Here is a 24734-nt window from a genome sequence, read left to right as displayed (position 1 = left end):
TTGAGAACGGCCTGGTGCTGTAACCTACAGTATGATTGACAGCACCATACCATACCTCCTAAATAATGATTTCTCTCTTGCTCCCGGTCTCTTTCCAGACCCACCGCTGTACATAAGAGAACCACAGTGCAAGAGAGGTGAGAGGAATGCATTCAGTCAAGGAGAGAAAACCCGAGGAGGAAGATAGCGAGGTTAATAAAATATAAATCACTACATCTTCCATTTTGTTCTTCTTTTTTGGAAGTTGTGAGGACTGGTCTTCAGTCAACGGGACGCCTCCTGATGTTATTTCATTGTGTTGGTGTGTCTGTGCCCGTATCCCGCCTGCTGTGTGGGAGTACATCCTTCTGGGAATGTTCCCCCTTGAGAGCTCAGACAAGCTACAGTTTGTTCCTTTCATGAAGGATTGGTCTTTGATTTAGGAAACTGCTTAAATTGGAACAAACAGAAAATATTTTTGGGGGAGGGACAGAAAAGAGTATTTCACCAGGCGGTACACTTGGTAGTTCTTTATTAAGTAATACATTACACAACGTGAACATAGAAATGGAGTGTAGTCATCTCTACAACAAAGTACTGCGTCCCAAATTGCATCCGACTATCTAAGTAGTGTACAACTTTTGGCCAGGATGCCCAGGGCTCTGGTCTACAGTAGTGCACTGCATAGGGAGCCATTGGGGACGCAGACTGAACCGCACCGATAGTTTCCTCCCCAGCTACGACACCTACAGTATAAAAATATCTTCTGAGCACAATAAATGATAATCCCAATAGACATCATGAAAACAACTCACCCCAGAAATACTGAATAAAAACACCCGACAAAATAACAAATGAATCATACAAAAAAGCACATCTCTTTTCTTACGTATTGGACTGTCAAGGAGCATAAGAACATTGCTGAAAAATACTTTTTACAGATAAAAGATGACGTTTGGAAGAGGGAAGGTTCACCTCGGCAGTGAGGCCAACATGGTACGGTAGTCCAGTCTATGAATGACACAGTTCTGTATCGGACTCAACGCATTTGCTTTTTAGACACTTAAGGAGAACGATGAAAAGAGAGAGCGAGACATACTGTATATACAGGAGAGAGAGAGAGGCTGTATAGTCTATCCTCACAACCTGCCTTGGACCCTATGCCCCCTGCTCAGAAATAGTGCACTATGAAGGGAATAGGGTTCCATCTGGGACACTCAGAGAGATGGAATGATTTTCTGAGGACACAGACATCCTACCACTGTGACTGGTTTGTCATAAAGGTTGGTTTCAGCATGCTCAGTTAGTCTAGTAGTTTCCTCCTCTTATCAGGAGTAGTGCACTATGAAGGGAATAGGGTGCCACTTCACTATGAAGGGAATAGGGTGCCATCTGGGACACAGGCTCTGATCCCTTTTCTATCCAAACCACTATGTTATGATAGGGATTATCAGATTTTATACCTGGTACATTCTGGTGTCATCCTGTAAGCACCTGTTTATTGAGAATTTGGCATGAAAGAGTATGTTGTCTCTCGCTCCGCTCTCATCTCTCTCTCTCTCTGCCCCCCGTATCGGTCCCCCTTCCTCTCTCCACAACAAACATAATTTCCCCTCACAGCCGAGTGTTCCCGGTGGTACAGACTCTTCGCCGGTATGAATACGTTTCCACCTACTCCCTGCGTGATCTTCCAGTTCTCAAAAGGCCACTTGGTGGCATGAACAATGTGTTCGTGTTTGTGCATACATACTGCCTGCTGGGCCCAGCCTACTACCTCTTCCCTCCCCAGCTGGAGCTCTGCATAAACAGCAGCAGGACAGGGTCATGTTCATTAGGGCACACTGTTTCAAGATGTTTTACAACAGAAAAGGAAAATAAGTATTATTGCACAAGGACATGAATTACAGGATTGGTTTCACATGCCTTCCTGCTTGGCTCCAGGGTGCTGATTCTATTGGCTGTAAGGCACAGGGCGGGTCCAGGGTACTGATTCTATTGGCTGTAAGGCACAGGGCGGTCCAGGGTGCTGATTCCATTGGCTGTAAGGCACAGGGCGGGTCCAGGGTGCTGATTCCATTGGCTGTAATGCACAGGGCGGGTCCAGGGTGCTGATTCTATTGGCTGTAAGGCACAGGGCGGGTCCAGGGTGCTGATTCTATTAGCTGTAAGGCACAGGGCGGGTCCAGGGTGTGTGTCTTGTAAGATGGCTGGATCCCAGGTGATCCACCCATGGGAGAGTGTCATACCGGTCCTATTGTTCACAGCTCTCTGTACAGCTGCCATGGGAATGAGAGCAGGTCTGACCTCATGGAGTCACAGCTCTGTGAGAGAGGAGGTATGGAGGACAATGAGTTCTGTTCCTGATACACGGATTACTTCTTCACTGTGTTAGAAATGTTGATTACATAATGTACATTACACATTTAGTCTTTATTCATTAATCTTGATTAATGCGTTATAGTATGCCATGAAACACTGTTTACCTGTCTGGTTAGTGCCAACTTGCTCTGTAATATCATAACATGAAATTGCTAATTGTGTCTTACATGACGCATTAACATACAGTATAAAACATCTACTATGTTCCAATGTTCATACTAGCATAACTTTTAGAACACATGGCCAGGTATTATCCTAGCGTGGACACTGGGACACAGCTGGTGTTCAGAGCGCATGGCCAGGTATTATCCTAGCGTGGACACTGGGACACAGCTGGTGTTCAGAGCGCATGGCCAGGTATTATCCTAGTGTGGACACTGGGACACAGCTGGTGTTCAGAGCGCATGGCCAGGTATTATCCTAGTGTGGACACTGGGACACAGCTGGTGTTCAGAGCGCATGGCCAGGTATTATCCTAGTGTGGACACTGGGACACAGCTGGTGTTCAGAACGCATGGCCAGGTATTATCCTAGTGTGGACACTGGGACACAGCTGGTGTTTAGAACGCATGGCCAGGCATTATCCTAGTGTGGACACTGGGACACAGCTGGTGTTCAGAACGCATGGCCAGGTATTATCCTAGTGTGGACACTGGGACACAGCTGGTGTTCAGAGCGCATGGCCAGGTTTTATCCTAGTGTGGACACAGCTGGTGTTTAGAACGCATGGCCAGGTATTATCCGAGTGTGGACACTGGGACACAGCTGGTGTTCAGAGCGCATGGCCAGGTATTATCCTAGTGTGGACACTGGGACACAGCTGGTGTTCAGAACACATGGTCAGGTATTATCCTAGCGTGGACACTGGGACACAGCTGGTGTTCAGAATGCATGGCCAGGTATTATCCTAGTGTGGACACTGGGACACAGCTGGTGTTCAGAACGCATGGCCAGGCATTATCCTAGTGTGGACACTGGGACACAGCTGGTGTTCAGAGCGCATGGCCAGGTATTATCCTAGTGTGGACACTGGGACACAGCTGGTGTTCAGAGCGCATGGCCAGGTATTATCCTAGTGTGGACACTGGGACACAGCTGGTGTTCAGAGCGCATGGCCAGGTATTATCCTAGTGTGGACACTGGGACACAGCTGGTGTTCAGAACACATGGCCAGGTATTATCCTAGCGTGGACACTGGGACACAGCTGGTGTTCAGAACACATGGCCAGGTATTATCCTAGCGTGGACACTGGGACACAGCTGGTGTTCAGAGCGCATGGCCAGGTATTATCCTAGTGTGGATACTGGGACACAGCTGGTGTTCAGAACACATGGCCAGGTATTATCCTAGCGTGGACACTGGGACACAGCTGGTGTTCAGAACACATGGCCAGGTATTATCCTAGCGTGGACACTGGGACACAGCTGGTGTTCAGAGCGCATGGCCAGGTATTATCCTAGTGTGGACACTGGGACACAGCTGGTGTTCAGAGCGCATGGCCAGGTATTATCCTGGTGTGGACACTGGGACACAGCTGGTGTTTAGAACGCATGGCCAGGTATTATCCTAGTGTGGACACTGGGACACAGCTGGTGTTTAGAACGCATGGCCAGGTATTATCCTAGTGTGGACACTGGGACACAGCTGGTGTTTAGAACGCATGGCCAGGTATTATCCTAGTGTGGACACTGGGACACAGCTGGTGTTTTGGCATCCTTATTACCCCTGAGGTTGTCATCTCTGAAATACTTACAGACAAACATGCGGATGCACATTCCACACATAGCACAGACGTTGGCAATCTGAAGAGCCCTTCCACATTCTCCACTCATCACGCAGTTCCTGGTCTTCAGACAGCACGTCTTACAGCCGCTGTCCCCCCCGTGCTTCGTGTCCCCCTCTCCTTCCCCCTCAGACCCGCTGAAGCAGCAGCCCATGTCCGTCTGGCTGTCCGGCTGGCTGTCTGGTAACCGCTGAAAGAGAGTGAAAAGTGTCCATAAATTTGTTAATATCAAATCAAAACAGTGATCAGCCAATGTCTCAGCTGCCTGGTCACTGCCGAGAGAGAGGGGGAGGGGGGGGCCAGTCACACTGGGACCCTCTACCTAAAGACATGGACTAAACCACACCCATATACGCAGCACCACAACCAACAGAGTTCCCCTCACTGGAATTGAACCCTATACTAACCCTTATCAGGCACAGTATGATGGAGTCATTTACCATGGTAGATAAGTTCATTGTAATAGGATTAGCAGTTCTGATTTGCTGTTAGATCTGGCTACACACTCATCCTTTCATCAAATACCTGTTTGTATCTAAAACTAGGACACAGTTTTTGGAATTACGAGCTGAAGCCACCAGATTACTTTCTAATTTAAATAAATGGGGTAAACATCCCGATTGGCTGCCTGTGCTGTTTAAACATCCCGATTGGCTGCCTGTGCTGTTTAAACATCCCGATTGGCTGCCTGTGCTGTTTAAAATCACAGCTTGTTGTCTTCAAACAGGTGGGGAGAGAAGTTAGAAGAGGAAGGAAGTGTTGCTAAGGATACAACAGATCTTTGTAGAGGGAAGGTGCCCTTTAGTAAAATGGTTAAATAGTCAAAAACAATGAGGACCAAGGTGCTTCATATAATAAAAAAATAGTCTGTTGTAGACTGTGGTGCAGAACGGTACAAGGCTGAGGCACAGTGACATTGTTCATTAAAGAAGAAAACTAAGCAGCTAAAATTAAAACAATTGTATAGTATTGTTATTTCAATGTTTACCTTCAACAAGTTCAACTCCCACTCCTTTATATAAATTAAAATACTTGTAACTTCCTCTTAAAGTAAACTACAGTTTGTTGTTTAAGTATTGTCTTATTCCCAGAGCTGCTCTTGGTGTGTGTGGATAATCATCCTTCCTGAAGTGTCTCTTGACACAGAGTCAAACTGAGGTAACACCTCTCAGAGGTAGATGCCAGACAGGATGGGTGTGTATTCAGGTTTTTCTTCTTTGTCCCAGCCGAGCGCACCGCCCAGTAACACATACCGGTTTTATTCAGTGGAGGCTGGTGAGGGAAGGACAGCTCATAATTATGGCTGGAATCAGACCATGTGTAATACTGTTCCATTTGTACCATTCCAGCCATTACTATGAGCCTATCCTCCTTCATTTAAAATGGCCACCACTGATTCACAGCAGCAAATAGTTCACATTTGACACCAAGGTGAGTGAGTGGTTTATAAACTGCTGTCACTGAGGTTGAGGGACTGGTGGCACTGATGAACACCTGGTGGAAATACTGGAAGGCATGCTGCTAAAGGACAGTCTGGAACAGGGCAGAGCTGCTAAAGGACAGTCTAGAACAGGGCAGAGCTGCTAAAGGACAGTCTAGAACAGGGCAGAGCTGCTAAAGGACAGTCTAGAACAGGGCAGAGCTGCTAAAGGAGAGTCTGGAACAGGGCAGAGCTGCTAAAGGACAGTCTAGAACAGGACAGAGCTGCTAAAGGACAGTCTAGAACAGGACAGAGCTGCTAAAGGAGAGTCTAGAACAGGACAGAGTTGCTAAAGGACAGTCTGGAACAGGGCAGAGCTGCTAAAGGACAGTCTGGAACAGGGCAGAGCTGCTAAAGGACAGTCTAGAACAGGGCAGAGCTGCTAAAGGACAGTCTAGAACAGGGCAGAGCTGCTAAAGGACAGTCTAGAACAGGGCAGAGCTGCTAAAGGACAGTCTAGAACAGGGCAGAGCTGCTAAAGGACAGTCTAGAACAGGGCAGAGCTGCTAAAGGACAGTCTAGAACAGGGCAGAGCTGCTAAAGGACAGTCTAGAACAGGGCAGCGCTGCTAAAGGACAGTCTAGAACAGGACAGCGCTGCTAAAGGACAGTCTAGAACAGGGCAGAGCTGCTAAAGGACAGTCTAGAACAGGGCAGAGCTGCTAAAGGACAGTCTAGAACAGGGCAGAGCTGCTAAAGGAGAGTCTAGAACAGGGCAGAGCTGCTAAAGGAGAGTCTAGAACAGGACAGAGCTGCTAAAGGACAGTCTAGAACAGGGCAGAGCTGCTAAAGGACAGTCTAGAACAGGGCAGAGCTGCTAAAGGAGAGTCTAGAACAGGGCAGAGCTGCTAAAGGACAGTCTAGAACAGGGCAGAGCTGCTAAAGGACAGTCTAGAACAGGGCAGAGCTGCTAAAGGAGAGTCTAGAACAGGGCAGAGCTGCTAAAGGACAGTCTAGAACAGGGCAGAGCTGCTAAAGGACAGTCTAGAACAGGGCAGAGCTGCTAAAGGACAGTCTAGAACAGGGCAGAGCTGCTAAAGGACAGTCTAGAACAGGGCAGCGCTGCTAAAGGACAGTCTAGAACAGGACAGCGCTGCTAAAGGACAGTCTAGAACAGGGCAGAGCTGCTAAAGGACAGTCTAGAACAGGGCAGAGCTGCTAAAGGACAGTCTAGAACAGGACAGAGCTGCTAAAGGAGAGTCTAGAACAGGACAGAGCTGCTAAAGGACAGTCTAGAACAGGGCAGAGCTGCTAAAGGACAGTCTAGAACAGGGCAGAGCTGCTAAAGGACAGTCTAGAACAGGGCAGAGCTGCTAAAGGAGAGTCTAGAACAGGGCAGAGCTGCTAAAGGAGAGTCTAGAACAGGGCAGAGCTGCTAAAGGACAGTCTAGAACAGGGCAGAGCTGCTAAAGGACAGTCTAGAACAGGGCAGAGCTGCTAAAGGACAGTCTAGAACAGGGCAGAGCTGCTAAAGGACAGTCTAGAACAGGAAAGAGCTGCTAAAGGAGAGTCTAGAACAGGACAGAGTTGCTAAAGGACAGTCTAGAACAGGACAGAGTTGCTAAAGGACAGTCTGGAACAGGGCAGAGCTGCTAAAGGACAGTCTGGAACAGGGCAGAGCTGCTAAAGGACAGTCTGGAACAGGGCAGAGCTGCTAAAGGAGAGTCTAGAACAGGGCAGGGCAGAACAGAACAGGAATGAGGCAGGCAAGCCTGGTCCTGGTGCACCGCAGGCACTTCATGTTTTTGGTTCAACTGACCTGGAAGACCAGGTGTGTTGAATTTAGTCAATCACTGAACAGATTAATTAGCTCAGTTGGCCAGGTGGGGTACCTAGCTGGAACAACATCCTGCAGTACCTGTGGCACTCCAGGTACAGGGTTGACTTCCCCTGGTGTAGAAGGTTGGCTCCCAAGTGGTGCAGTGGTCTAAGGCACTGCATCTTAGTGCTAGAGGTGTCAGTACAGACCATGGTTCAATTCCAGGCTGTATTACAACCAGCCGTGATTGGGAGTTTCATAGGGCGGTGCACAATTGGCCCAGCATCGTCCAGGTTTGGCCAGAGTAGACAGTCATTGTAAGCAAGAATTTGTTCTTAACTGACTTGACTAGTTAAATAAAAATTGTATGGGCTACCACAGTTGTGTGTCAGCAAGGACAGAGGATGAGCTGGAGTACAGTTTAAAGGGGAAGGTAACAAATCAATGGCTCATCAACATTGCTAGCTGTTCCAGCTTGCAGATAGCTGTTCAGATGATGGTATTGTTAAGGGTAAGCAGGACATTTTTCTACCAACCTTTACTTAGCGATACTTCCTCAATTCCCAACTTGGCAAGCCACAGCTGTCTTCTAAACATCCATGGCTAGTTGCAGTTGACATGTATACATATTTGCCTTCAGGTGACAGTATTTAAGGTCAGGCTCCACCACTGATTGCCTTCAGGTGAGTGTATTTAAGGTCAGGCTCCACCACTGATTGCCTTCAGGTGAGTGTATTTAAGGTCAGGCTCCACCACTGGGGGAGGAACAGGATTGGGTTGAGGGAAATATGTCACTGGAATGGGCGGAATTCCCTACACCATGGCTACATCCCAAATGACATCCTATTCCCTACGATGGCTGTGTTTACACATATTTTTTCCCCACTAATTGGTCTTTTGACAAATCAGATCAGCGCTGGAAAAAGATCTGATGTGATTCAAAAGACCAATTAGTGGGAAAAAAATATTAGATTTGGGCTGCCTGTCTAAACGCTGCCAAAGTAGACGAGAGAAAAGGGTGCCGTTTGGGGCAAAGGGTGAGGAGGCCTGATGTCAGAGATGGAAACCTGGGGTCTGTTCAGGGCAGTGCAACGGCCTAGCACTTTCAGATAGAAATGTGTTGTGTAGAACGACAGGAGTTTTATCATGTAGAATAGGGAATCGTGTCAGCTGGCTCTATAGCTACATTTCTGCAACATTCAGAATGTTGGTTCACTGCTCGGATACACTGCTGGTGCCTCTTAGTGAAGTGTCATTGTCTTGCCTAGCTAGCTGGCTGAGCCACAGTACAATGTGCTAGCCGCACAACTCATTTGGCCATCTGTGACTGGCTGCTGTTGATAAATGAATACAAGGAAGAGACAAGGTTTTAGTCATTATTGTCAGTGTGTCTTGGGGATCACAGGGCTTAGAGGAGGAATCTGGGCCAGATAGGCCTGCTGTTACTCTATCATAATACTGGAATGCAGGGGCATCAGGGACGGACTGGGACGAGGCATCTGGCAATTCCGGGCATTTCTAACACACCGGCCCATTTGTTTTCCTCAAGGCCCTCGTTGTTGGCCAAATAATGAACGTTCTGCGTTAAACACGATTTCGACAGGCTTGCTGGGCTTAAGATGGACCAGCCCATCTGGCATTTGCCGGAGCTGCCCTATGGTAGTCAGTCTCTTAGTGACATATATGGTATCTTATCAGTGGAATGCAGTTGGATGTAAACAATGGACGAATCTGGAGTGAAGCCACAGCATCACAAAGGCTTGGCCATGCAGATTGTGTAGGGGTCAACCCAGATTAGAGGACATGAAACAGAACTCAAACTCTCTTGGAAGTGGAGTTATTATTTAGTTACTTACATACTACTCAGACCTGGGTTCTAATACTATTTAAAATCTTTCAAATCTTTGAGCATTTTTCTTCCGTGTGGCCAGATTGGTGGGGTTTGTAATTTGGAGACTATTCTATTGGTTAATTAAGCCAGACAGGCTTGATCAGGCACAGATTAAGTATTTGAAATGATTTTGAATAGTATTTGAACCCAGGTCTGACGCTGCACGACTATCCCAAAACACGTTAGATAGCTTCATTCATTCAGCAGTCATTTGATATCATTCCAATTAAATGGGGCAAAACAACTACTTTGCACTATGAGCATTTTCTCAATGATAAGTGCCAATTAAATAAGACAATCTTGTCTTATATATATGTACACTACCGGTCAAAAGTTTTAGAAAACCTACTCATTCAAGGGTTTTGCTTTAGTTTTTACCGTTTTCTACATTGTAGAATAATAGTGAAGATATAAAAACGATGAAATAACACATATGGAATCATGTAGTAACCAAAACAGTGTTAAACACAAATATTTTATATTTGAGATTCTTCAAATAGCCACCCTTTGCCTTGACGACAGCTTTGCACACTCTTGGCATTCTCTCAACCAGCTTCATGAGGTAGTCACCTGGAATGCATTTCAATTAACAGGTGTGCCTTCTTAAAAGTTAATTTGTGGAATTTCTTTCCTTCTTAATGCGTTTGAGCCAATCAGTTGTGTTGCGACAAGGTAGGTGGGGTATACAGAAGATGGCTCTATTTGGAAAAAGACCAAGTCCATATAATGGCAAGAACAGCTAAAATAAGCAAAGAGAAAGGACAGTCCATCATCACTTTAACCTGTTTGGGCTGCAGGGGCAGTATTGAGTAGCCTGGATAAAAGGTGCCCATTTCAAACGGCCTCGTACTCAATTCTTGCTCGTACAATATGCATATTATTATTACTATTGGATAGAAAACACTCTAGTTTCTAAAACCGTTTGAATTATATCTGTGAGTAAAACAGAACTCATTTTGCAGCAAACTTCCTGACAGGAAGTGGAAAATCTGAAATCGATGCTCTGTTCTAGGGCCTGCCTATAAATGTGCTTGATATGTATTAGTATACATGCACTTCATACACCTTCCACTAGATGTCAACAGGCAGTGAGAGAAGAAATGGAGTGTATAACATGATCTGAGGTCGAATAAAAGCTCTTGGCATGACGTGACACCAATTTCCTGTTTTCTGGAACGCGCGAGAAGGGACCTGGTATTGCCTTCTGAAAAGCTGTCGTTATAGACGACTAATATCTCCGGCTTTGATTTTATTTGATAAATGTGACAATATCATCGTAAAGTATGTTTTTTCAATATAGTTTTATTAGATTATTGATTTTTTTTCGGGACGTTAGGCGTATTGCTTTGTCTGCGTTTGTTCACGAAGGAGAGCTTCGTGCCACTTTGCTAGCTTTCTGTGCTAATTGACTGGAGAAGAGGACATTCTAAAACCAAACAACGATTGTTCCCAACAAAGGACCCCTTGTACAACATTCTGATGGAAGATCATCAAAAGTAGGACCTATTTTATGATGCTATTTCATATATCTGTCGAACATGTGTACTATTAGTTTGCGCCCAGATTTTGGGCACTCTCTCGCTATAACTAAGCTGGATGTCGTAATGAAGTTATTTTTAGAATTCTAACACGCCGATTGCATTAAGAACTAGTATATCTATCATTTCCTATACAACATGTATTTTTTAGTAACGTTTATGAATAGTTATTTGGTCAGAATAGTTGAGTGTCATAAAAATATCCGGACATTCTGGGAAAAAGATGCTACGTTAGCACAATGTATAACCACTGATTTCAGCTCTAAATATGCACATTTTCGAACAAAACATAAGTGTATGTATAACCTGATGTTATAGGACTGTCATCTGATGAAGCTTATCAAGGTTAGTCAAAAATTATATATCTTTTGCTGGTTTGTTACGATCGCTAACTTTTGCTGCTGGTAAATGGCTTGTGTTTCTGGCTATTGTGGTAAGCTAATATAATGCTATATTGTGTTTTCGCTGTAAAACACTTAAGAAATCGGAAATATTGGCTGGATTCACAAGATGCTTGTCTTTCATTTGCCCTTACACCATGTATTTTTCAGAAATGTTTTATGATGAGTATTTAGGTATTTCACGTTGGTGTCTGTAATTACTCTGGCTGCTTCGGTGCTATTTGTGATGGTAGCTGTGATGGTAGCTGCAATGTAAAACTGATTTATACCTCAAATATGCACATTTTTCGAACAAAACATAGATTTATTGTATAACATGTTATAAGACTGTCATCTGATGAAGTTGTTTCTTGGTTAGTTTGGTTGGTTCTTGGTTAGTTAGGTTGGTTTTGTGCATGCTACCTGTGCTGTGAAAAATGTCTGTCCTTTTTTGTATTTGGTGGTGAGCTAACATAAATATACGTGGTGTTTTCGCTGTAAAACATTTTAGAAATCGGACATGTTGGCTGGATTCACAAGATGTTTATCTTTCATTTGCTGTATTGGACTTGTTAATGTGTGAAAGTTAAATATTTCAAAAAAATATCTTTTGAATTTCGCACCCTGCACTTGAAGTGGCTGTTGTCATATTGTGCCCGGCTTCGGGCTTGCAGGAAGGTCAGTAAATACGGAAAATTTCAATAACTTTGAAAGTTTCTTAAAGTGCAGTCGCAAAAACCATCAAGCGCGACGATGAAACTGGCTCTCATGAGGACCACCACAGGAATGGAAGACACAGATTTACTTCTGCTGCAGATGATAAGTTCATTACACGGAACCCAAACCGGCTGCGCGCGTGCGCCATCGTGCGCTATCGTGCATCAATTTATTTTGCCCCCCCACACCAAACGCGATCACGACACGCAGGTTAAAATATCAAAGCAGACTCTGAACCAATGACATTAATTTGGGGACAGGTCGAAAAGCATTAAACATGTATGGCAATTTAGCTAGTTAGCTTGCACTTGCTAGCTAACGTTAATTTGTCCTATTTAGCTAGCTTGCTGTTGCTAGCTAATATGTCCTCGGATATATAAACATTGAGTTGTTATTTTACCTGAAATGCACAAGGACCTCTTCTCCGACAATTAATCCACACATAAAACGGCCAACCGAATCGTTTCTAGTCATCTCTCCTCCTTCCAGGCTTTTTCATCTTTGAACTTATATGGTGATCGCATCTAAACTTTCATTGTATTACCACGACTACCGGCAAAACAGTTCGTCTTTCAATCACCCACGTGGGTATAACCAATGAGGAGATGGCACGTGGGTACCTGCTTTTATAAACCAATGAGGAGATGGGAGAGGCAGGACTTGCAGCGCGATCTGCGTCAGAAATAGGAAAGACTTCTATTTAAGCCCTTGGCGCCGCAGACGCTCGTTGGCGTGCGCGAGCAGTGTGGGTGCAATAATTGAATAACATGGATTTCTAAATTTATTTTGTGATGCTCGCGCACGCGACGTGTCCGGTCTGGTCAGCATGTTAGAGTTACCAGCCTCAGAAATTGCAGCCCAAATAAATGCTTCACAGAGTTCAAGTAAGAGACACATCTCAACATCAACTGTTCAGAGGAGACTGCATCAATCAGGCCTTCATGGTTGAATTGCTGCAAAGAAACCACTAATAAAGGACACCAATAAGAAGAAGAGACTTGCTTGGGCCAAGAAACACGAGCAATAGACATTAGACCGGTGTTAATGTGTCCTTTCGTCTGGAGTTCAAATAGGAGATTTTTGGTTCCAACCGCCGAGACGTGGTGTGGGTGAAGGGATGATCTCCGCATGTGTAATTCCCACCATAAAGCATGGAGGAGGGTGTGTTATGGTGTGGGGGATGCTTTGTTGGTGACACTGTCTGTGATTATTTTAGAATTCAAGGCACACTTAACCAACATGGCTACCACAGCATTCTGCAGCGATATGCCATCCCAGCTGGTTTAGGCTTAGTTGGACTATCATTTGTTTTTCAACAAGACAATGACCCAACACACCTCCAGGCTGTGTAAGGGCTATTTTACCAACAAGGAGAGTGATGGAGTGCTGCATCAGATGACCTGGCCTCCACAATCTCCCAACCTCAACCAAATTGAGATGTTTTGGGATGAGTCGGACAGCAGAGTGAAGGAAAAGCAGGCAACAAGTGCTTAGCATATGTGGGAACTCCTTCAAGACTGTTGGAAAAGCATTCCAGGTCAAGCTGGTTGAGAGAAGGCCAAGCGTGTGCAAAGCTGTCATCAAGGCAAAGGGTGGTTATTTGAAGAATCTCAAATATAAATTATATTTTGATTTGTTTAACACTTTTTGGTTACTACATGATTCCATATGTGTTATTTCATAGTTTGACGTCTTCACTAATATTCTACAATGTAGAAAATATAACAAAATAAAGAAAAACCCTTGAATGAGTAGGTGTTCTAAAACTTTTGACCGGTAGTGTATATTTTCTTGAACAAAGCGAAATTCTCAATTTCTCCATTATGCATTTTATGCTACACTGGTATAACAGAGAAGGCTTGATTTTCATCTCTGAATTACAACAACATGTAAATAAACACTGTAGAAAATAAACACATGCAAAAAGATAATCAGCGCTATTACAGCTGCTCAGTAGAGCTGTTCATTATTCTGGTCCTGGTTCTAGTCTCTATAGTAGTGAATCTGTTAGTAGAGCTGTTCATTATTCTGGTCCTGGTTCTAGTCTCTATAGTAGTGAATCTGTTAGTAGAGCTGTTCATTATTCTGGTCCTGGTTCTAGTCTCTATAGTAGTGAATCTGTTAGTAGAGCTGGTCATTAGTCTTGTCCTGGTTCTAGTCTCTATAGTAGTGAATCTGTTAGTAGAGCTGTTCATTAGTGTGGTCCTGGTTCTAGTCTCTATAGTAGTGAATCTGTTAGCAGAGCTGCTCATTATTCTGGTCCTGGTCTCTATAGTAGTGAATCTGTTAGTAGAGCTGTTCATTATTCTGGTCCTGGTTCTAGTCTCTATAGTAGTGAATCTGTAAGTAGACTGTTCATTATTCTGGTCCTGGTTCTAGTCTCTATAGTAGTGAATCTGTTAGTAGAGCTGTTCATTATTCTGGTCCTGGTTATTGTCTCTATAGTAGTGAATCTGTTAGTAGAGCTGGTCATTAGTCTTGTCCTGGTTCTAGTCTCTATAGTAGTGAATCTGTTAGTAGACTGTTCATTATTCTGGTCCTGGTTCTAGTCTCTATAGTAGTGAATCTGTTAGTAGACTGTTCATTATTCTGGTCCTGGTTCTAGTCTCTATAGTAGTGAATCTGTTAGTAGACTGTTCATTAGTCTGGTCCTGGTTATTGTCTCTATAGTAGTGAATCTGTTAGTAGAGCTGGTCATTAGTCTTGTCCTGGTTCTAGTCTCTATAGTAGTGAATCTGTTAGTAGAGCTGTTCATTAGTGTGGTCCTGGTTCTAGTCTCTATAGTAGTGAATCTGTTAGCAGAGCTGCTCATTATTCTGGTCCTGGTCTCTATAGTAGTAAATCTGTTAGTAGAGCTGTTCATTAGTCTGGTCCTGGTTCTAGTCTCTATAATAGTAGTTGTAGTGAATCTGTTAGTAGAGCTGTTCATTATTCTGGTCCTGGTTCTAGTCTCTATAGTAGTGAATCTGTAAGTAGACTGTTCATTATTCTGGTCTTGGTTCTAGTCTCTATAGTAGTGAATCTGTTAGTAGAGCTGGTCATTAGTCTTGTCCTGGTTCTAGTCTCTATAGTAGTGAATCTGTTAGTAGACTGTTCATTATTCTGGTCCTGGTTCTAGTCTCTATAGTAGTGAATCTGTTAGTAGAGCTGTTCATTAGTGTGGTCCTGGTTCTAGTCTCTATAGTAGTGAATCTGTTAGCAGAGCTGCTCATTATTCTGGTCCTGGTCTCTATAGTAGTGAATCTGTTAGTAGAGCTGTTCATTATTCTGGTCCTGGTTCTAGTCTCTATAGTAGTGAATCTGTAAGTAGACTGTTCATTATTCTGGTCCTGGTTCTAGTCTCTATAGTAGTGAATCTGTTAGTAGAGCTGTTCATTATTCTGGTCCTGGTTATTGTCTCTATAGTAGTGAATCTGTTAGTAGAGCTGGTCATTAGTCTTGTCCTGGTTCTAGTCTCTATAGTAGTGAATCTGTTAGTAGACTGTTCATTATTCTGGTCCTGGTTCTAGTCTCTATAGTAGTGAATCTGTTAGTAGACTGTTCATTATTCTGGTCCTGGTTCTAGTCTCTATAGTAGTGAATCTGTTAGTAGACTGTTCATTAGTCTGGTCCTGGTTATTGTCTCTATAGTAGTGAATCTGTTAGTAGAGCTGGTCATTAGTGTTGTCCTGGTTCTAGTCTCTATAGTAGTGAATCTGTTAGTAGAGCTGTTCATTAGTGTGGTCCTGGTTCTAGTCTCTATAGTAGTGAATCTGTTAGCAGAGCTGCTCATTATTCTGGTCCTGGTCTCTATAGTAGTAAATCTGTTAGTAGAGCTGTTCATTAGTCTGGTCCTGGTTCTAGTCTCTATAGTAGTGAATCTGTTAGCAGAGCTGCTCATTATTCTGGTCCTGGTCTCTATAGTAGTAAATCTGTTAGTAGAGCTGTTCATTAGTCTGGTCCTGGTTCTAGTCTCTATAATAGTAGTTGTAGTGAATCTGTTAGTAGAGCTGTTCATTATTCTGGTCCTGGTTCTAGTCTCTATAGTAGTGAATCTGTAAGTAGACTGTTCATTATTCTGGTCTTGGTTCTAGTCTCTATAGTAGTGAATCTGTTAGTAGAGCTGGTCATTAGTCTTGTCCTGGTTCTAGTCTCTATAGTAGTGAATCTGTTAGTAGACTGTTCATTATTCTGGTCCTGGTTCTAGTCTCTATAGTAGTGAATCTGTTAGTAGACTGTTCATTATTCTGGTCCTGGTTCTAGTCTCTATAGTAGTGAATCTGTTAGTAGACTGTTCATTAGTCTGGTCCTGGTTATTGTCTCTATAGTAGTGAATCTGTTAGTAGAGCTGGTCATTAGTCTTGTCCTGGTTCTAGTCTCTATAGTAGTGCATCTGTTAGTAGAGCTGTTCATTAGTGTGGTCCTGGTTCTAGTCTCTATAGTAGTGAATCTGTTAGTAGAGCTGTTCATTATTCTGGTCCTGGTTCTAGTCTCTATAGTAGTGAATCTGTTAGTAGAGCTGGTCATTATTCTGGTCCTGGTTCTAGTCTCTATAGTACTGAATCTGTTAGTAGAGCTGTTCATTATTCTGGTTCTAGTCTCTATAGTAGTGAATCTGTTAGTAGAGCTGTTCATTATTCTGGTCCTGGTTCTAGTCTCTATAATAGTAGTTGTAGGGAATCTGTTTAGATAAATGCATGTCTGAATCCAGCATCCCATCTACAACACAAACCATACACTGTAGGAAGGAAGGAATAAGCAAACAAATGAATGAATTGTTACTCACATTCACATTGGGTCTCTGAGGTCCCAGGTTGTTGTCGGTCTGTTTTGAAGGCGGCGGTGCAGTTCTGTCCGAGGCCGAGGCAGAGAGTAAAGAAGGTGTAGCTACAGTCTGCTGAGCAGCAGGTGAAGCAGCCATCCAGACACACCTGGCAGGTCAGGTCACAGCAGCGGTCAGGACAGAACTCCCAGCTGTGACACTCACACAGGCACCTCTCCCCGGACCCTGCAGCCACCTGGCAAGAATCTGCACATTGTGGACAGCGATCGCACAGCCTGGAGGAAAGCAAACCCATTGGTCAGGCTTCACACAGACACAGATAGAGAGAGAAATAGTCACTAACTTTAGTGGGAAAAAATAATACTTGTGATGACAAAAATAAAAGATCCCTTCTGCTCCTGCCAAAGTAATTCAACATAATACCCCAATGTGCACCGAGCTGCAGTTCCACGACACTTGGTCTGATGACTTTCTCAACCACATCCGACTTCCTCCTCTTCTGCTGACCGGACCAGGCCTTCTTGGAAGTGAGCTTGACTACATAACAACTTGAGTCAGTAGATCAAAGTTCTGACCTCTTCTTTGCTTATGTATGTGCTTCTATTGATATAATTGAATGAGCTGCTCCGTGATGATAACAGCATGTCATACTTTGACCGGGTGAAATGTCCGTTAAGGCGTCCCTCCACAGAGTCAACCTAACTGATAAGAACTCCTGCAACGCTGACACTGTATCCATCAGTGCCCCATGACTAACTGTGATGACACAGACTAGGAGAAGGGGGTAAGTCATCACTGGGATTGTGTTCAATAGTCACCAAACAGAAGAAAACAGACTGAAACAGGGAGGGACTACATGGTCCAAAAAAACATTTAATGTTTTTTTCTTCATTGCTAAACATTTTGACAATTTCTATTGTGTGGCATAATGAACAGGAGCCAGGTGTGACTAACCTCATCTCCACCCTCAACAGCAGAAGAGAGGACGGGTGGAGGAGATTTAAAAGGCCTGACTAACCTCATCTCCACCCTCAACAGCAGAAGAGAGGACGGGTGGAGGAGATTTAAAAGGCCTGACTAACCCCATCTCCACCCTCAACAGCAGAAGAGAGGACGGGTGGAGGAGATTTAAAAGGCCTGACTAACCTCATCTCCACCCTCAACAGCAGAAGAGAGGACGGGTGGAGGATATTTAAAAGGCCTGACTAACCTCATCTCCACCCTCAACAGCAGAAGAGAGGACGGGTGGAGGAGATTTAAAAGGCTTGACTAACCTCATCTCCACCCTCAACAGCAGAAGAGAGGACGGGTGGAGGAGATTTAAAAGGCCTGACTAACCTCATCTCCACCCTCAACAGCAGAAGAGAGGACGGGTGGAGGAGATTTAAAAGGCCTGACTAACCCCATCTCCACCCTCAACAGCAGAAGAGAGGACGGGTGGAGGAGATTTAAAAGGCCTGACTAACCTCATCTCCACCCTCAACAGCAGAAGAGAGGACGGGTGGAGGAGATTTAAAAGGCCTGACTAACCTCATCTCCACCCTCAACAGCAGAAGAGAGGACGGGTGGAGGAGATTTAAAAGGCCTGACTAACCTCATCTCCACCCTCAACAGCAGAAGACAGGACGGGTGGAGGAGATTTAAAAGGCCTGACTAACCTCATCTCCACCCTCAACAGCAGAAGAGAGGACGGGTGGAGGAGATTTAAAAGGCCTGACTAACCCATTGGATGAGCCATTTGGAGCCCTGGGTTTCTAAGAATGAAAACCAACGTCAAAACAACGTCAGTGTTCTTCGAACAGACCCAGCCTTTGTTGATCACAAAACCACCACTCTCTCTACACCAGTGAGGTCTCTCCTCATGTCCCGACGAGTCCAGGGGTGTGTTCAGTAGTGTGAAAGGTTACGTTGGTTCAGATATGTAACGTATGAAATCGTTCGCTGTTGTACAGGACAGAGCTTCATACAAAATGCATTTTTATCTGAACGTTTTTGTTGCAGCCCGCTGAACAGACCCGTTTTGGGCCAAGGCGGGGTTGGTGCAGCTGTGACCTAGATAACACATGGCTTCAGGGAGAGCAAAGAGAAGAGCAGTATCTGAACTAGGTCTATCTCTGTCCCTGTCTATCCCTGTCCATGATTAGGAACTGTATATAGAGTATACTTTGTGTACACACTGTCTGAACTGTCCTGTTACACGTATGGATTTACCCTGTCTGAACTGTCCTGTTACACGTATGGATTTACCCTGTCTGAACTGTCCTGTTACATGTATGGATTTACCCTGTCTGAACTGTCCTGTTACACGTATGGATTTACCCTGTCTGAACTGTCCTGTTACACGTATGGATTTACCCTGTCTGAACTGTCCTGTTACACGTATGGATTTACCCTGTCTGAACTGTTACATGTATGGATTTACCCTGTCTGAACTGTTACACGTATGGATTTACCCTGTCTGTCCTGTTACATGTATGGATTTACCCTGTCTGAACTGTTACATGTATGGATTTACCCTGTCTGAACTGTTACACGTATGGATTTACCCTGTCTGTCCTGTTACATGTATGGATTTACCCTGTCTGAACTGTTACATGTATGGATTTACCCTGTCTGAACTGTTACACGTATGGATTTACCCTGTCTGTCCTGTTACACGTATGGATTTACCCTGTCTGAACTGTTACACGTATGGATTTACCCTGTCTGTCCTGTTACACGTATGGATTTACCCTGTCTGAACTGTCCTGTTACACGTATGGATTTACCCTGTCTGAACTGTCCTGTTACACGTATGGATTTACCCTGTCTGAACTGTCCTGTTACATGTATGGATTTACCCTGTCTGAACTGTCCTGTTACACATATGGATTTACCCTGTCTGAACTGTTACACATATGGATTTACCCTGTCTGAACTGTTACATGTATGGATTTACCCTGTCTGAACTGTCCTGTTACATGTATGGATTTACCCTGTCTGAACTGTTACATGTATGGATTTACCCTGTCTGAACTGTTACATGTATGGATTTACCCTGTCTGAACTGTCCTGTTACACGTATGGATTTACCCTGTCTGAACTGTCCTGTTACACGTATGGATTTACCCTGTCTGAACTGTTACATGTATGGATTTACCCTGTCTGAACTGTTACACGTATGGATTTACCCTGTCTGAACTGTTACACGTATGGATTTACCCTGTCTGAACTGTTACATGTATGGATTTACCCTGTCTGAACTGTTACATGTATGGATTTACCCTGTCTGAACTGTCCTGTTACACGTATGGATTTACCCTGTCTGAACTGTTACATGTATGGATTTACCCTGTCTGAACTGTTACACGTATGGATTTACCCTGTCTGTCCTGTTACATGTATGGATTTACCCTGTCTGAACTGTTACATGTATGGATTTACCCTGTCTGAACTGTTACACATATGGATTTACCCTGTCTGTCCTGTTACATGTATGGATTTACCCTGTCTGAACTGTTACATGTATGGATTTACCCTGTCTGAACTGTTACACGTATGGATTTACCCTGTCTGTCCTGTTACACGTATGGATTTACCCTGTCTGTCCTGTTACACGTATGGATTTACCCTGTCTGAACTGTTACACGTATGGATTTACCCTGTCTGAACTGTTACATGTATGGATTTACCCTGTCTGAACTGTTACACGTATGGATTTACCCTGTCTGTCCTGTTACATGTATGGATTTACCCTGTCTGAACTGTTACATGTATGGATTTACCCTGTCTGAACTGTTACACGTATGGATTTACCCTGTCTGTCCTGTTACATGTATGGATTTACCCTGTCTGAACTGTTACATGTATGGATTTACCCTGTCTGAACTGTTACACGTATGGATTTACCCTGTCTGTCCTGTTACACGTATGGATTTACCCTGTCTGAACTGTTACACGTATGGATTTACCCTGTCTGAACTGTTACATGTATGGATTTACCCTGTGTGCATAATGTCTGTATCTGATCTGTTATTAAGGGACACAAAACATTCCAGAAAAAAAGGTCCATTCCTGGAGTGTTGACAGGCCTGTGGACTCACTGCTAATGGCTGACTTTCTGTACGCTCCCTATCTCAAAGCCATGAAAGACAGGATTGCTTTGGTTGTAAAAACTCTCCAGTAGGTCAATACAGTTGAGAAATGAAAGAGATCTACAGAAAGCTGGGACAATCCTCTCTGTAAAAACACTGCTTGCTTTCAATTATTTTATTTTTTTCCCGCCGCAATTGCATTTGAAATATGATTTCCTAGGTCCCAGAGGGGAAATTTGTCTCGTACAATAAATGTTGTGTAATCATCCTTATATGATCGTTTATGAAATAAAGACGGGGGCACATTCCAGGAAGGTTATAGTGTCACGCCCTGACCTTAGACATCCTTTTTATGTCTCTATTTTGGTGTGGTCAGGGTGTGAGTTGGGGTGGGAATTCTATGTTTTGTGTTTCTCTGATTTTCTATTTCTATGTTTTGGCCGGGTGTGGTACTCAATCAGGGACAGCTGTCTATCGTTGTCTCTGATTGGGAACCATACTTAGGTATCCCTGTCTATCGTTGTCTCTGATTGGGAACCATACTTAGGTATCCCTGTCTATCGTTGTCTCTGATTGGGAACCATACTTAGGTATCCCTGTCTATCGTTGTCTCTGATTGGGAACCATACTTAGGTAGCCCTGTCTATCGTTGTCTCTGATTGGGAACCATACTTAGGTATCCCTGTCTATCGTTGTCTCTGATTGGGAACCATACTTAGGTATCCCTGTCTATCGTTGTCTCTGATTGGGAACCATACTTAGGTATCCCTGTCTATCGTTGTCTCTGATTGGGAACCATACTTAGGTATCCCTGTCTATCGTTGTCTCTGATTGGGAACCATACTTAGGTATCCCTGTCTATCGTTGTCTCTGATTGGGAACCATACTTAGGTATCCCTGTCTATCGTTGTCTCTGATTGGGAACCATACTTAGGTATCCCTGTCTATCGTTGTCTCTGATTGGGAACCATACTTAGGTATCCCTGTCTATCGTTGTCTCTGATTGGGAACCATACTTAGGTATCCCTGTCTATCGTTGTCTCTGATTGGGAACCATACTTAGGTAGCCTTTTTTCAGGTGGGAAGTTGACTTTGTTTAGGGCACATAGCCTTTTGAGCTTCACGGTTTGTTTTGTATTGTTTATTGTTTTGTTGGCGTCATTTCTTTAATAAAGAGAAAATGTACGCTCACCACGCTGCACCTTGGTCCCCATCTTTTAACGGCCGTGACATATAGCCCATTATCGGAGTGATTCCCATCCTTATAATGATCAGCTAATCACCTGTCTCCCTGTAAGAACATATTTTATGACATCACTCTGAGTGGCTGTGGTCTCTTCAATGCCTGTCTCAGTACAATGCATCTTTGGTCTCTTGTACCCTGTGCTATTTGTCATCAAGTTGTCTTCCTATAAAATGTTCCTCTGCACACTATGGTAAAACTGCAGATGCAGAGGGCTCAAGTTCAAAACCTTAAAACATGTTATCATGTTGTCATGTTGACATGTTGTCATGTTGTCATGTTGACATGTTATCATGTTGTCATTTTATCATTGACAGATATAGCCTGAGAAATGTCTCACTTTGGAACACAGATTTCTCTCTCTTAAACTCTGACCCCATTTGTTTATAAAATCCTAACCATTAACCAATTGAAAAACACCATAAACATTCAAACAGTTCAACCCCATGAAGGCCAGAGGTTGAGGTGACAGAGGCCTACTGGGACTTTGAAAAGCTCAAACACAATTAGAATATCAAAACACACCATAAACATTCAAACAGTTCAACCCCATGAAGGCCAGAGGTTGAGGTGACAGAGGCCTACTGGGACTTTGAAAAGCTCAAACACAATTAGAATATCAAAACACACCATAAACATTCAAACAGTTCAACCCCATGAAGGCCAGAGGTTGAGGTGACAGAGGCCTACTGGGACTTTGAAAAGCTCAAACTCAATTAGAATATCAAAACACACCATAAACATTCAAACAGTTCAACCCCATGAAGGCCAGAGGTTGAGGTGACAGAGGCCTACTGGGACTTTGAAAAGCTCAAACACAATTAGAATATCAAAACAATAAAAACAACTTAATCCGTGTATTTTCAAATACATCTAATTTGTTTGTTCATGTCAAAATGTCTCTGGGGAGGACTTCTCACTCAGAATTTTAATTGGAATGTCCGTACTGAGTGCAGAAGAGCGCCACAAGTCTTCCGTTATGGTAGGGCACGCGACCATAACAGGAAGTGACTGGGACGTCACCGGTCGACCATACTATGTAAACACAGCGGCCATCTTTAGTCCTTTGCTAACAAAGGGGCCAAAGCTGTACTGCCTGAGTAAATACTGAAGATACATGTAACCATACCAAAGAGCGAAATATACAGAATGTGTATCATGACTTGTACACATGCATATACCAACAAGCAGCAACATATTATAGTGGAACAAGACATGTAAAAGAATGTAGTCACATAGTAGCATGGAGCTAATAACATGTTCAGATTTAACATACACCAAATTAACCATAACTGGCTATAAGTCCACTTACATGGTTAGAGACACAGTCAACACCAGCTAGGGAGTGTCCAGAGAAATGCTTGTCCATGTTATAAAGACTTGTCCCTGTTAGAAAGGTCTATTGTGAGTTGAGGTGGTGCAGAGTTCTTCTGAGCTGTAGTCTCTCTGTCTGCACCTCTGGAACCAACTGAAGTAGCTTCCAGACAAAACACACACTCACACGTTCAGAGACCTCTGATTGGCTGACCATGGTCAGATGACCCAGGTCAGAGGTCCGGTGGAGCAAGTCTCTCGGGTTGAGTTCTAGAAGGGGTGAGAGTTCAGAGGTGTGACTATGCAGGTATGGGGTTTCTACACTGAGCACATTTGAAGCCTATAGTCTAAGTAGTAAAGGCTATGTTGAACTTTAACTTTAACCAAATAGCACAGAGCTGTTTTTATCATGTACATGAATTAAAGCAGACTGGTAATTTGTATTGTTTATGTTGAGGCAGTTATGTATTTCTTGCTCATTATGGCTAATATTGTAATAGTGCTGGATGGAATTCCTAAAATATTGTGTTTTAATTGATATTATACTGATATTCTCTCTCTCACACACACACACACACACACACACACACACACACACACACACACACACACACACACACACACACACACACACACACACACACACACACACACACACACACACACACACACACACACACACACACACACAGTCCCCTGCACTGGTTTCCTTTTTACAACACGTCAACAGACTGGGGGTGGCACCTCTGACGGCTCCAACAGGCCAGTGACTGTAATAGAAGGCTGTAGAATATGTTATTGTTAGCCCAGGGGCATCCATTAATGAATGACATCACACAGCTGTGAGATATGACTGAGGGGAGGAGGGGGAGGAGGGGGATGAGGGGGAGGAGGACAGGCTGGGAGGAGGAGGGGGACAGGCTGGGGGTAGGAGGAGGAGGACAGGCTGGGAGAAGGAGTAAGGGGGGCAGGCTGGGGGAAGGAGTGAGGGGAACAGGGTGGGGGGGGGAAAGGGGGAGGAGAACAGGCTGGGAGGAGGAGGGGGAGGAGGAGGGGGACAAGCTTGGGGAAGGAGGAGTGAGGGGGACAGGCTGGTGGAAGGAGGGGGAGGGGGAGGGGGATAGGCTCGTGCTTCTACACCTGCATTGCTTGCTGTTTGGGGTTTTAGGCTGGGTTTCTGTACAGCACTTCGAGATATTAGCTGATGTACGAAGGGCTATATAAAATAAACTTGATTTGATGATGATTTGATTTGGAAGGAGCGGGAGGGGGAGGGGGACAGGCTGGTGGAATGAGGGGGAGGGGGACAGGCTGGTGGAAGGAGGACGAGGGGGACAGGATGGTGGAAGGAGGGGGAGGGGGAGGGGGATAGGCTGGTGGAAGGAGCGGGAGGGGGAGGGGGATAGGCTGGTGGAAGGAGCGGGAGGGGGAGGGGG

At 44.3% G+C, this 24734-nt stretch overlaps 1 long non-coding RNA gene across 2 annotated transcripts; it reads right to left on the bottom strand.

Moving 5' to 3' along the window:
• Window positions 1-494: 494 nt before the first annotated feature.
• Window positions 495-23457, bottom strand: LOC139570889 (uncharacterized). 2 transcript variants are annotated; one of them, XR_011674186.1, is made up of 4 exons: window positions 23297-23457; window positions 16672-16943; window positions 4113-4332; window positions 495-2300 (listed from the first exon to the last, which is right to left on the bottom strand). It is a non-coding gene; the product is annotated as an uncharacterized lncRNA (long non-coding RNA). The 2 variants fall into 2 exon arrangements; XR_011674187.1 differs by lacking the exon at window positions 23297-23457 and adding an exon at window positions 17092-17430.
• Window positions 23458-24734: the final 1277 nt, after the last annotated feature.

This window comes from Salvelinus alpinus, chromosome 1, assembly GCF_045679555.1.
Source record: "Salvelinus alpinus chromosome 1, SLU_Salpinus.1, whole genome shotgun sequence".
NCBI classification, from domain to species: Eukaryota; Metazoa; Chordata; class Actinopteri; order Salmoniformes; family Salmonidae; genus Salvelinus; species Salvelinus alpinus.
This window is presented reverse-complemented; position numbering and strand designations above follow the sequence as displayed.